Raw genomic sequence first — 15,465 nt, 5'->3', positions numbered from 1 at the left:
CGCCGTGATGAGTAACAGCAGGGAATGCAAGGTCATCGCCGTGATGACTAACAGCAGGGAATGTGAGGTCATTGCCATGATGAGTAACAGCAGGGAATGTGAGGTCATCGCCATGATGAGTAACAGCAGGGAATGTGAGGTCATCACTGTGATGAGTGACAGCAGTGAATGCAAGGTCATCGCCTTGATGAGTGACCGCAGGGAATGCAAGGTCATCACTGTGATGAGTAACAGCAGGTAATGTGAAGTCATTGCTGTGATGAGTAACAGCAGGGAATATGAGGTCATCACTGTGATGAGTGACAGCAGGGAATGCAAGGTCATCACTGTCATGAATAACAGCAGGTAATGTGAAGTCATCGTTGTGATGAGTGACAGCAGGGAATATGAGGTATTCACTGTGATCAGTAACAGCAGGGAATGTAAGGTCATCACCGTGATGAGTAACAGCAGGGAATGCAAGGTCATCGCCGTGATGAGTAACAGCAGGGAATGCAAGGTCATCGCCGTGATGAGTAACAGCAGGGAATGCAAGGTCATCGCCGTGATGAGTAACAGCAGGGAATGCAAGGTCATCGCCGTGATGAGTAACAGCAGGTAATGTGAAGTCATCATTGTGATGAGTGACAGCAGGGAATATGAGGTCATCACTGTGATCAGTAACAGCAGGGTCATCGCCATGATAACAGCGCTAATGAGAGGTATGTTATTGCTCTGATGAGTAATAGCAGGAAATGCAAGATCATCATCATAATGAGTGACAGCAGGGAATGCGAGGTCATCCCCGTGATGAGTAACAGCAGGGAATGAGAGGTCATCCCCGTGATGAGTAACAGTAGGGAATGCAAGGTCATTATCATGATAAGTAACAACAGGGAATCTATGTGATAAAGAGTGGCCAGTAATGCAAGGTCTTCAACATGATGAGTAATGGCCAGGACTGCAAGGCCATAACCATGACTCACATAGTTTCTCCTGTGGTTCTGGAGTCTTGACAATGAGACAAATACGAATATCATTGCATTCAAAACCTTACCCATCCTGATTAAATAAATGCAATGATAGATGCATCAGTATTCGACTTTTATTGCCTGGAATATCTTTTTTGTATGTGCAATATCTGTTTCTTAATATGGCCAAATTACTACATGGGAAGGCTCTACATTGCATGACATAAGTGTCAATCACACATGAAGAGCCAATCAAGATGTTTTCGTTTCTCAGGAGCTGTCTAGGACCCCATACAGCAGTTAGGCACACTGACACGCTGCCCTAAGCCAGCTTGACAGGAGAGGGAGGGTTTGCCTTGGGCTGTGACAACCAGCCGTGGCCAAGGAATCCACCCCGTGTCCCGCCGATGATGGATACACTGGCAGAGTGACATGTGATTAATCTCGTAATCTCTCAGTGTCTGTGTGGTACTGAAAGTGCTTCTGAACCCCCGATGGCCTGCTTTATCCCTTCAGGGGGTAGGGTGCTCATGGGGGTGTGGGAGATTTTAGAGAGGGAAATACAGCGTACAAAAGATGGGGGATGGGGTAGACAAATCCAGATGACGTGGGGATGCGAGGATGGAATGTCGACTTTATATGGGAGTGGAGACGGGTTTGACAAAACAGGTAGGAATGACAGCAAGGGAAACTACGGTAAAACCGACAAGGTGCCTCAGGCATCAGGGTCTAAGACGGTGTTTTCAGCCAGAACTAGAACAAACCAGAAGCCTGTTTTACACCTTTTCTAGTCACCTGAATTTGGGACGACCATGTGGTTCAGGTGGTTACAGAATCAGCTCAAGATGGGACTGTAATGAGTCCAGAACTGTCGATCTGGCCAGGCAAAGGGTTTCTTGGGGCTGAATTCTTTGCTCTGTGACCCATTTATTACCGTTGCATCCACACTTGAGCAGAAGTTTAAAAACCAGCCACCGGCTACAAATGAGCTTCTCAAGGAGCGAAGCAAAGGGGGAACGGTGGCTGAGCTGGCGCAAGTTGCGTGGAATGAGCTGGAACGCACCATCGGCGGCTAAAATTAGCCAGGAAAAAAACGGCAGATTTATTCGGTAAAACAGATGGACTAATGAAGAGTCTCTGGCCGACCCCACCAACCTCCCAGAGTTGCCATGGGAGAAAAGGGGGCTTGTATTAGGTGGGGGGTGTAAATGGAGTATAGAAAGGGGGGTGCAGAGAGGAAAGCTCATTAGTTTTAACAGCTTTTTTCGCTCCAACAGAGAGCTCGTATCTCCTGCTTTAAGACAGGGTTACACTCCGCTTCATTAGGTTGTCTAAAAACCCCCCAGCCAGAACGACGCCTTTGTTCCGTAGCCGTGGAGTCAACGAACGGCCTGGGGCCACCCCCCCGCCTCCTGCCCCAAGCCCTCCCAGCCCACTCACCTCTCATTACTGGCTGGCCTGCGACGCCGTGACCGGGTGGGTGCGGGTTCAGATCCTGAGAGGGGTCGTGCTGTTCAGTCCGTCGGGTCCGAGTGTGCAAAAATGCCGTCTATACCAGGTGAGAGTCATTAACCAAACAAGAAGATATGATGCTTTGAAACGTCCTGCTGGAACAAAACTGCCCATTTTCCCAAATACAGGGACAATTCTGTTTACTGGGATGAGGCTAATGAAAGACTGGGAGACGTTTGCCGTTATCAAGATACTTTAGATGGTTTTTATTTCTTTAATTTTCTTCATAATTGCTATCCAGTACGTACCAATTCCAGCAGGAACACACATGCCCTAATTTCCCATTTCTACGGGAAAATGGAGAGAGAGCATTCAGGTCTGGGTTTGACTTTATGTTGGTGTGGTTACTACCTTTTAAATACGCCAATATCAAAAATCCCCAACAGGGGGCAGTGTTGTGTTTCTCTGCGTTGGACATAGCAGTAAAGTAACAGGATTCAAGACTCCCCAAATGATTTTGAATATAGAATTAGGTCTCTGTTTTAGTTTAGCCAGGTATTTAAAATTTTTACAACAATTTAACTCAACGTGATATTTTCCTGAACAAGTATTGCTGAAGTACCTCGTGCAAAGGTTTAAAAGAGACTTTAAATGTACAAGCCTGCTATATATGGTATACATATACATACTCATACGGCTTGTGTTTGTCTGTATATATCATTGGCTAACTGCTGTCTCCTGGTGTCCATGAAAGAATGTAAAAACAGCGGCTCCAGTCACATCTGAGAGCGGTTTTGGGGGCATCGGGAAACAATTTCCCCCCCACCAATGCCAATCCATAACCCCAGCCTTGACAAGGGCTGCCCTGATCAATCACTGCTCCCGCTGGGGAGGGAGAATCTCCACTCTGTGTTCACTTCTCTCCCCCAGCAAAATGACGGATTGTGTTTGCTAACGTCCACATGCTTGCGAGAGCAGCTCTGTAATCAAAGCGGAGGCCCTGCAGCTCGCTGTAAAAAGCAGGGACACACACAGAGGAAGGCTTCAGCTCACTGTAAAAGGCAGGGACACACACAGAGGAAGGCTTCAGCTCACTGTAAAAGGCAGGGACACACACAGAGGAAGGCTTCAGCTCACTGTATAAAGCAGGGACACACAGAGGAAGGCTTCAGCTCACTGTAAAAGGCAGGGACACACACAGAGGAAGGCTTCAGCTCACTGTAAAAGGCAGGGACACACACAGAGGGCTTCAGCTCACTGTATAAAGCAGGGACACACACAGAGGAAGGCTTCAGCTCACTGTAAAAGGCAGGGACACACACAGAGGAAGGCTTCAGCTCACTGTAAAAGGCAGGGACACACACAGAGGGCTTCAGCTCACTGTATAAAGCAGGGACACACACAGAGGAAGGCTTCAGCTCACTGTAAAAGGCAGGGACACACACAGAGGAAGGCTTCAGCTCACTGTATAAAGCAGGGACACACACAGAGGAAAGTTTCAACTCACTGTAAAAAGCAGGCTCACATACAGAGGAAGGGTTCAGCTCACTGTAAAAAGCAGGGACACACAGAGGAAGGGCTCAGCCCACTGTAAAAAGCAGGTTCACACACAGAGGAAGGGTTCAGCTCACTGTAAAAGGCAGGGACACACACAGAGGAAGGGTTCAGCTCACTGTAAAAAGCAGGGACACACACAGAGGAAGGCTGCAGCTCACTGTAAAAAGCAGGGACACACAGAGGAAGGGTTCAGCTCACTGTAAAAAGCAGGCTCACACACAGAGGAAGGCTTCAGCTCACTGTAAAAAGCAAGCTCACACACAGAGGAAGGCTTCAGCTCACTGTAAATAGCAGGCTCACACACAGAGGAAGGCTTCAGCTTGTTGCTCAGACATCAAGGAAAAATACAAAGCAGGCCTTTTCACACACCGACATACTTAACAGATGTACCTTAGACAACTTTAGACTCTCTTTCTGTCACCCTTATGGACATTTACCCACTACAGTGTTTAAATTAAGTCCTTTAGCATACACTTTTATCCAAAATAACGTACATTTTTCAGAAAGCAGGACCAGACGGTCCCTGGAGCATTGAGGGTTAAGGGCCTTGTTCAGGCGCCCAGCAATGACATCACTCTGCTGACTCTGGGCTTTGAACCAGCACCTTCCTGATCACAGGTGCAGCATCCTAACCCAATAATCCACACAGCGCCCTTTTATGGAGCGTCCGGAGTGATGCAGGCATGCGTTTCCCTTCCTGGACAGACGGAGGGTTTCGCCATGGGGAGGCCTGCCGTGGATGTCTTCCAGTGACCCTATCCCTACAGTATCTGGCGGTTTTCCACATCAAACCATTTATCGTGTCCTTAATCTCAGGCAAAATGGGATCTGGGTCCATCCAGGGGAGCCCTTTAAAAGTGCCACATCTGGCAACCATGTAAGAACCATGGAAGAACCATGGAAGAACCCCCCCCCCTCCATGGTGTCACCCCCGCCAAAGGTTAAACGTGCCCACACAGACATCAGCTGGCTGTCCCTTTGTGCTCGGGCCCCCCCCCCTTGCTGAGCACGGCATATGAGTGTGCCTCAGAATCCCCGGCCGGCAGCTTCCATCGGGACCCCCCCCGCCACACACACACAAAATTCCCCAGATACCCACTGCTGGGAAGACTTACATAAATGTATCCGTTCAAGTAACTGCCATTGGCAGGTATAACTTCTCAAGATCGTATATTATTCTATCATATTTTATGTACTTCTCCTTTTGAAATCATATTTTACTCGATCATATTTTATTTATTGTTTCTTTTGAAATCATAAGCCCATATTTTACAGTCAGGCATCATGCAGTGTTCTGGTGCCACCCAGAGTGATTTACGGCATGTGGAGACAGACGGGCAGGCAGGCAGAGCGGAGGGCTGCCACCAGGAAACAGAACGGAAAAGATAGAGAATTTTTATTCACACAAACAAAACTGTGAGCGCGTTACATCTGCAAACAAAGTATTTCCTTTTATGGCGCCATATGGAAACAGAGATCAAAATCTCACCGTACACCTGCGTCTGACAGCTAAATGAGCACACGGCCCAACCGGTCACCCTCCCCTCGCACCCTGACGTATGGCTGTGGGAGGCTGGGAGGTTTAGGGTCAGACTGGCAGATGGATGCTTAGCACCAGGGCTTTTCAGCAGGATGTTCTGATGCGGCTGCAAAAACACCAAGCAGAAGTGCTGTCTGCTTTTCCTCCTCTCCGTCCTGAATGCACTGTTTGCTCCCAGTTCGAACCCAGTGAGCGAAGCCTCTCGAGCTACATCCATAAATATGTCCCAGGGTAGAATGAGTCATGGTTTGTCCCTGCGGATACTTACGCATTCGTGCCGAAAAAAGACCCCCTCATCTTTATAGGCCCACCGAGCTATGCCGGTTCATTACGTGGGTGTCTGACATGCTTCGAACCACTCACCCAGAATGCGGTATGGCGGGGCGTAATGAGAGAGATTACGCAACGCTCATGGCTGTGTCAGCAGTGCAGGCGGCTGGAAGGGAGGCGCTGTCAACCAGAGCGTTTTGCTAAGAAAGCGTTAGCCGTTTGCTAGGCGACAGAAAGTCAGGGGGCCGGGGGCTGGGAGCGGCTCTTCAGAGGAACACCACGGCTTGGGGATTACGCAGGCCATGTTGGCTCCGTACAATTAGGCGGCCGTTCAGCGCACCATAAATTCACACTTTATGGAGAAACAGAAGAATGGAGTGAAACTGATTCCCTCGGCTTGAGTCGACACCAAATTAGCGCTGATGGTTCTCTGAGGAACAAGGTGAAAGCTCCCTCTTGGTCCTTTTTTAGTGTAAACTGGTGACTTTCAGACGTGCTTGGACCCTAAGTGGCCCACTTAGAGCACACATTAAAGTACACTTGTGTGTTTTTCATCATGTAGCGGTGAGTGCCTAACTTTGGAAGTAGGTGACATCTCTGCACATGTGTCTGCATATGAGCAAACGTGTGAGAGAAAGTCACTCCTGCTGGCCTTGTTTTGTCTCGATAACAAAGAGCGCCCCTTACAGATTTCCCAAAAATGGATCTTCTGCCTTAACACTAGCTGTGTTTCCAGTAATGTTTTCCACAAATTATAACTGAATTTGGCAAAGTTGCGAATAGGGTGTGTTTCCATTGATGGATTCCAAGTGAATTATACTTGCCATTTATCACCCAGCGAGATTAAGATCCATTCTTCGTACTTCAACATGCAGAGGGCTTCAGATGAGTCAGCCACTCTAGAAGAACTAATGATCACGTCCTACATATCTAGTACCAAATTCTGTTTGTGTATTACTTCTTGTTAGACTCGCCACAAAAAAATCACCTCAAGCGAGCATAAAACTTTAAATACACCCATTAACAGTTGGTCAGGGTGCAACTTCAAAGTGCACAAAATCCAGATTAACGGAAACGCCACCGTTTCTCTTCTGTGAAATAAAACAACGCAAACTGACGGATGAACAACGCTGGGTTCTGCGTAGCTTTGGATAAAGCCATCTGCTAACAGGAAAATGATGGAAATATATCACTCTCCCTCAATCCCGACTTGATCTGGATTATTTTCATTTTTTGTCGTAGTTTGTTTGTAAAGTAGATGAGCGTATTTAGACATTGCAGGTAAATATTTGCAGTAATCATTTGGGAATGATTTAAGCTCTCAAAACTGGAGAGTGAAAGTGGATCAGCTTTGGGATAATCTAGAAGCCAGGGACAGGTTTAGGAATGAACTTTTAAACAATTACATTTCCAGCAGTGTCTTAAGGAGGGGTATTAAGCTGAAAATCCGATCAGATTCACAAATTCGCCTTGAAGTGTCCTATTCTGTTCTCTGACAAAGTAAAAATGAATTTTAAAAAACTGCCATGGAAAAGATTCCACTCTGTTTTCATTTCATTTTTCATTTCCTGATCCAAGAGAAAATATTGTTGCATGGAAGAAGAAAAAATTAAAACTAATAACACGCTGGTTCAGAGGCCATGAAAACGTGAGGTGGGACTTGCGAGGCTGCCGCAGCCCGAAAGAGACGCCGTGACTTATGCAGGGTTCACACAAATTATTTACTTAGGTTGTTTTATTTCCAGGGATCAAAAATCAGTGTCTGTCTAATGAAGCCTTTCCACCATCGAGCCTCTGCTGTAAAATTAAACTGCGCTGGAGTGAATTCTGACATCACGCTTTACTCTGCCAGACTGCCGATTTCAGCCATTTATAAGATTTATTTAGTACTTATTTCATATATTTATACTTTATGTATCCACATCTCTTCCAGCCATTTCTTTGATTTAAAAGTCATTTTATCTCTCCATACTTACTGTAGCCACATCTGTTGTTCCAGCCATTTTTTGATTTAAAAGTCATTTTATCTATCCACACATAACCACATCTCCTGTTCCATCCACCTCTTTAATTTAGTTTCCATTTCTATCTATCCATACTTAGCCACATCTCCTCTTCCAGCCATTTCTTTGAATACTCATTTTTATCGATCCATACTTAGTCACATCTCCTCTTCCAGCCATTTCTTTTATCTATTTCACATCCCCCCATACATTCGTCCCTCTGCGGCTCATAGTCATATATCTGCTTTGATGTTTTGCTGACGCCTTTGTCTTGTTTCCTGCTGTCTGGCCCTGTTACATGTTACACGTTCCTGACCGGATGGTGAGTATGAATTCTTGTGTACTGATGCTGAAAAGGCACATAAAGCATCTTGTAGACTCTTGAACTTGAGCATTATTGTGCTCCTGCACACACCGTCCACTTTGGCACGGCTCTGCTCTAGAAATTTACGTCAGTTTTACTCAAACCCTTTGAGAGGCCGTGCTTTTCAGGGGCTCCGCACGTCATAATGCAAGTTAATAGTAGAATGGTAGCCGTTTTAATGTCCGCTACTGAAACCTCAAACAATGGGGCTTAATTCCATTCAGCTGCGTCACATGACACAAGGGGCCTGCCCCTCGCTGCGATACATCAGAGTGGCCGTTTCTGGGTCCTTCTGTAACATGAGCCCCTAATTGTACAAATGATATTTCGGAGTATAAGTGTACAGTGACAGGGCACAACAACACATTTCCTCTCAAGCAACTAAACACACATTTAAGACCTTTGGAGAAAAGTCATTTTTTTAAGTGCATTACTGTTGTTTATGATGCTCGTTTCCAGTCCAAGTTGCCCGTTATGTGGGGTTGGGGGAGGTAAAGGGGAAGGTGAAGGCCCACACACAAGACCATGATTTCCAGACTTCCTGGTGCCGATGTGATGTCAGATAAGTAGCCACACAGATATCTCATGCCTTCCTGTCTGACCAGCTCAGTACACCTTCCGCAGTTAAAGCTGCTTTTCAGCTCTCAGACGTGCCGTAAGGTTACGTTCGTTTTGAGCTCCTGGGTATTTTTCCTGTTTGGAAGAGTTTGGCCCATAACTCCTCTGCTCGCTCTTTGGGGGGTGATAGCTCTGAAAAAAATTAAACGGTTTTTGCACCCTTTTCCAAATGAAGGGCACGTGATGGATTAAAGCCTGCCTGTTTTATTTCGCTGTCTGGGACTTCATTTATGTTGGCACACGCGTTTCAAAGGAATGTGGGGCGCGATTGTGTTGTGTGAGTAGCGTGGTATTAAGCAGAGCTGAGAGTTATTACAGGGTAAACTGGGCTTGTTTCACTTTGAGCTAAATCAGCAGCAAAAATACCACTGATTTAATGCTAGGGTGTATTTATTAAACAAGACCACAAGTGATGCTAAAATGAGAGGTTTATTTTTTTTGTTTACTGAAGTCTTTGTCTAGATTTGCACAAGAATGTTTATTCATGCCCAAGAACGGGATTTTCACCTGGAATTCCGGGAAGTTGCGTGTAATCAGATGAACACCTGGAAATATCACAGACACAGAAGGGGCTGGTCTGCAGTGGTCTCATTAATGCCCCTTGATGTTTGGGAAAGAACCGCTTTCCAACGGGCGGGGAATGATTATGGTGCAAGTTTTGCTTACGCTGTAATCAGCTGATTGCTAAACAAAAGCATTTTTATTTACGAGATGCTCTTAATTTCATCATCCCAGATTTGTGATTTAGTGAGACGTTTCATTCTTCTGGTCTCTTTCTCTGTGAACCTGAGCCCAAAACCCTTCAACAGCCCACGAAGTTTGTTTTCTGTGTAAATGCCAGCCAAGACAGGGCTATCAACAGCTTGATGAGACTATTCATTACCTGTCCTATGGTGACAGGAGAAAAGACAATGAACTCAGCACACATCAGGTTTAACAGGAATGATCATTTCCAAAAATGTCTTTGCCTGAAGTCATACACGCTTCAGTTTTAGATGGTAACCTGAATGGTGTCTTGGGGGAAAAGCAGAGAATTGTGATTACGGTCTCTTCCCATTGTCACTCAAAAGAGCCTAAGCTCAGAAGCAGAAAAACAGTCACAAGCAGGAGTTTGCTGTAAAAATACCGGCATTGCGTATGGATGACATAAAATCATAAAAAAAACTCATAAAAATCACTGAGCTGTCCTGCATGATGAACTTTGAATGGGGGGGGGGGGCAACCCATGCCGTCCCATCCCATGGCGTCCCAACCCATGGCGTCCCATCCCATGGCGTCCCATCCATGGCGTCCCATCCCATGGCGTCCCAACCCATGGCGTCCCAACCCATGGCGTCCCATCCCATGGCGTCTCAACCCATGGCGTCCCATCCCATGGCGTCCCAACCCATGGCGTCCCATCCCATGGTAAGAACAGTTGAGATTTTGGGCAAAAGAGGTGCTCAGGTCAGCCATTATGTCTAACGCCGTCATGTACATGGTCATTTATGTAGAGTCATTTACAGAGAGTCGCTTTTGACCATGTGACCAACAAATGCCCAGTCGAGCCTCTGCCACATAACATTTCAATCAGGCGCGAGGTGGAAAAGGCTCAGGTTTAAGCTGTTGATGTAAAAGCTAATTATCATAAGAGGAAGGCCTGGAGAGATATGTGCTTTGGCCGGCAAAGAGGAGGAGGAGAAGGAGGAGGTGCAGGAGCAGGAGGAGAAAGTGGAGGGGCAGGAGGACAACAACAAGGTGGAGGATCAGATGTCCGGATTTATTTAAGCAAAAGCCTCCAGGCCAGAAAGACATAAAAACCCATGAAGGTGAAAGCAGCAGGTGCTGTGAGCTGGTCAAAGGCCTGTACTGAGCCAGAACACTGCCACCTGCAGCACATACAGGGTATGACCCCAGGGAGTCACTGGGGCCAGCGGTTGGTCGTCTTTCTCACGCTCAGTGTGACACACATTATGTTTTATCATGGCCTGGTGGGCAATATGGTGACTAAGCGCACGGACTTGCAATATAAAGGTTGTCAGTTTGAGTCCTGGGAGGAGATCCGCAATATAAAGGTTGTCAGTTTGAGTCCTGGGAGGAGATCCGCAATATAAAGGTTGTCAGTTTGAGTCCCGGGAGGAGATCCGCATTGAGCTGAGTGGTCCTCTTGAGTGAAGCACTTAGCCGGGAACCAGTAGAGCTAAATGAAGTGTGTTTGTTTGACGAGGGACGCGGCACACCAAGCCTTTCTGTTGCACGTTATTGTTGGCCCTGAGTTTGTTTAAGGGGGTTTTTGTCACCCACAGACCCCTAGTTTGGTGGGTGTTCACAGATCCCACACCACTCATGAGTGAAGAATCGTTTTCCCCACCAACCAGGCCTTCAAACGGACCGAGTGCCGCTCTGTACAGACTGGGGCGACTGCGCCATCCGCTGAAGATAAAGAGCAGCATTGTTTTCTGAGATCCCTCCGGTTTCACAGTCTGTCACGCTGCCCCCTACAGCTGCTGTGGTATTAGGGTGAAGCTCCGCGGCCGTTTGTTCTGCGGGCTGCAGGCTCTTGGGCACATCGGTTCCGCCTGCTCCGCTTTAGCCTCCGTAAGATCGCATTTTAATTTCCTAAACACCAGATACGCTATCAAAGTGTCCTGTGCATGCATTCCTGTCCCGAGCCCTCAGCCAACAGGGGGGTAATCAGAGGCCCCGCCCTCTGCCAACAGCCTTGCCCCTGACCACTGACATGTATTGCCTCCTTCCACCATTGCTGGGGGGGACACAGAGTCCCCAAAGTAAATCCGTGAACATGGTGTTCATTATGACTACCTTATTTCCTTCAGTCAATTAGAGGACAAGTGTCCACCTTCCAAATACCTAACCTGTTTTTTTCTGGAAGACAGAACAGGTGATGAATGCTGAAGTTATACTTCAATATGTGAAGTAGACCTTCCTGCCCTGCAGGAAAATGGCATCTTCCAGGGTTATTATCCCTGGCACAGCCCAGGAGAGGCGGGAATGTCGAGCTCTAGTCTGCCATTTCAATCCTGTCCCGGTTTACTACGCAGGTAAGCAGCGTAAAGCTAACGGCTGTATCACTAATGCACGCGGAGGATTTTAACCGCGGCATAATCCCACTTTCTCGGATTGCTGCATGTCATGTCAGGTGAGATACAGACGTCGCTGGCTGGCTTCCACGTGCCATTCTGGCAAAGCAGAGTCACAATTGCTTAAAGTTTTAGTGGGAGGCCCAGCGGAAAAACTAATCCTGTTTTTAACAGGTATTTATCCACCTACCCCCCCTCAGGTGAGCTTGATACAGGCCACCAGCTCTCACTGCGGGGACCTGCATCTTTGAGAAGAAGAGTCACGTCTTTGAGGAGAGGAGCCACGTCTTTAAGGAGAAGAGCCACATCTTTGAGGAGAGGAGCCACGTCTTTGAAGACAGGAGTCACGTCTATGAGGACAGGAGCCACGTCTTTGAGGACAGGAGCCACGTCTTTGAGGAGAGGAGCCACGTCTTTGAGGAGAGGAGCCACATCTTTGAGGATGTATGACAGAGTGACTGACCAGGGAGGTATTTCCTGGTGAGAGTCAGCGAGCAGCAGAATGGAGCTGGGCTGCAAAGCCTCTCAGGCAGCCAAAGCCCCAATTCGGCCCTCAGATATGGGAGCAGCTGGAGACAAAGGCGCCCTCACAGCCTGTCTAATGCCGGATCACCGCAGCCGCCCGCTTCCGCTCTCATTCTGAACCTGGGTTTGTAAATAGAATCAGAATCAGAAGCGTGATCACTCACAAACTCTGTTTGCCTTGGAAGCATGACGGAACTATTTAAGGGCGCGATGCGAGACTCAGCGGAGGCAGGCAATCCAGGCCTTCTGTTGCCAAACCGGGCCTTCTGGTGCCAAACCAGGCGGCAGGGAATCAGAACCAGGTGAGGGCCAGAAGCTGATAATAAAAACACCATATCTGTTATACACAAAATGGGCTTGTCCTGCCACATCATGGTTTAGCAGCTAAAAGCTACGCAGGTCTAAGCAGCGTGCATCTAGTAATACATCTCAGACCTGGGTATCCTGATCATGGTCGATTCCAGGTGGCAGAGGGCACAGAGGGCGGGGGATGCCCTGGATGGGATGCCAGCCTATCACAGGGTGTGCCCGCACACACACACACACACACACACTGAGTGACTTTATGAGCACTTTTGAGACACTAGAAAGCCTAACTGTTTCTCTTTGGATGCAGGAGGACAGCAGAGACCTCTGAGGAGACACAAACAGCATGTGAACCCCCTACACAGAAATAACTGGGGAAGGTTTAGAGACGGCCGTCCACACTATTAGGTTTAGAGACGGCCGTCCACACTGTTAGGTCTGCGGCAGACGGCAGAAGCTTTCGGCTTTATTGTCATATACAGATGACAATGGAGCATCATTAACTGGCCTCAGAGCCAATGCCCGCCAATGGGTGCGTAGCCTATCCTGGAGGCTATGGGCACAAGGCAGGGAATAACCGAGGATGGGGCGCCAACCCATCACTTCAAAATCAAATGTAATTTAGTATCATTAAAGGCCAGCCTGTGTCTCCAATGACAGTGGCAGGTGACTCTGTGTCATGTGACTCTGTGTCATGTGACTCGGTGGGTTAGGACACGGTGCCTGTGATGGGAAGGTCGCTGGTTTAAATCCCAGGGTTAGTTGAATGGTTTCACTGCTGGGCCCCTACACAAGGCCACAGTTGCTGCAGGGACTGACTCACCCTCCTGCTTTCTCAGTTCTGTGGTGCGTTGGATAAATGCTAAATAATAAATGATGACAAAGTTGGTTTGGTAATATTCCTGGGAGGGAGAGGGTTAGTCCTCCAGGACTAACCTGGGGGGGGTCACTTTTGTTCCAGCGACTGACAGCAGCTCCCAAATCCTCCTCTCTACCCAAAAACTTTAGGCATGACAGCAGAGTGACCTTCGACAAAGGATGACATTGGCGTGTCACTCTGAGCGGGGGTGGGGGATCATCGATGCCTCACCGAGCACCAGCACGGGTACCCGCTCCGCTACGCGTGGGGATTCACTTTTGCTCATCGCAGACAATAGATCATCTCTCCGTAATCCTCTCCTCCTACTGATCCCCCCCCCACCTAATAACTATGCAAGTAAGCAAATTTTAAGGATCACTGGAACGCTGACATTCAGGAAAAGGGATTTTGTTAACAAGGGTAATCAGCTTAGTTTTCTATCCTATCAGGGCACTCATATCACAGTACAAATATGCTTTATTTCAGTTAGAGCAGCATAAAATGACTCCATGGAATATCAAAATGTTTTTCAGGCTTGTTATGTCCTGTATATGAAAAATAGCTGTATGTGAAGAATAGCACATGATTCGGATGCAATTCTGGAAAGAAAAATGGAAAAGAAAATATGAGTAGATGATCAGCTATAATTGGGTGTGGACATCATTTCTGCGTTGACTGGAGAGCAATCCCCAGAGTCAGTCCCCAGAGTCAATCCACAGAGTCGGTCCCCAGAGTCAATCCACAGAGTCAGTCCCCAGAGTCAATCCCCAGAGTCAGTTCCCAGAGTCAATCCACAGAGTCAATCCTCATCACCTCATGCAATCTGTTTGTTATGACTTTAAATTGGAACACTAATGATTACCGTCCTAATATATATTAACTGGGTTTGGGGAAAAAAAAGATTAACCTGTAACAGCTGTGAGGAGCTGATCAGTAACTGCTGGTCTGCATCTGATTTTCCTCCATGTTTGCAAATCTGCTGAGCTGAAAAGCTCGTCAGACACCCTCACACGGCTACCCAGGCTGAACGTGGAGCACCGGACAACATGAGGCTCAACGTTCCTGTAACATCAGAAGCAGAACCGACTGATTTAGGTGACTTTCCCAGGAAGGTGCCATCGGGCAGCAGGATCAGAGGTGCGCAGGCCTGGATTTCCCACAAAGGTGTCCCCCCTCCCCCGCGGCCTTCTCGGTGGGGGGGGGGACTTTGCAGGCATTCTCTCTACTTCGCTAGCTGGCTAGTTTTTTGCCTACTCCCTCCTTGTCAGCTTAATGACTCTGCAGTCAAAGAGAGCAGAGGCAGTCGTGAGGGGGGGGGGTCTGTTGATGGAGATCAATCAGTGGGGCCCCGGCCTGACCCATCCGGCTGCAACAGGGCATGATTTCCATGGGCGTGCTGTGGTTGGGCTGAGGACTCGAATGGAGCAGCCAGCGGAGGATGGATGATTCTGGGAGGAGTTTTCTGAGGACCTCTTCACTGTCCTTGGCAGATACAGCAAGCAGAAACCACGAGGAGGCCAGCCAGCGGCGCTGATCGCATTCCAGGAACGCCGTCCATACGGCGAGCCACGTTCCAGAAGAGGGCGCTCTACGCGCTGCATGGGAGCCTGCCTTCTGACCTGCGGGCATCGCCGGCCGCATCATACGCCAGCTATTGAGACCTTCACTCCACCAAGGAGCCATCGGTCATGACACTGGTCACATGACCCAAAGGACATCCTGCAAACCCCAGGACACTGCATCCCATGACCCAAAGGACATCCTGGAAACCCCAGGACACTGCATCCCGTCCTGTCTGGGGACACGTCCCTCTTCCACAAGGGTGTCTCGCCCCAAATTCCGTGTGAAAAAGGAAACGAGAAAAAAAGGATGAGCAGAGAAGAAGGGCGTTTATAAATGCTGAGTGCCCCCATTCTGTGCCTGCCCCCCCTCCTCTGCCAT

This window comes from Paramormyrops kingsleyae, chromosome 3 (assembly GCF_048594095.1).
Source record: "Paramormyrops kingsleyae isolate MSU_618 chromosome 3, PKINGS_0.4, whole genome shotgun sequence".
Taxonomy (NCBI): Eukaryota; Metazoa; Chordata; class Actinopteri; order Osteoglossiformes; family Mormyridae; genus Paramormyrops; species Paramormyrops kingsleyae.
This window is presented reverse-complemented; position numbering follows the sequence as displayed.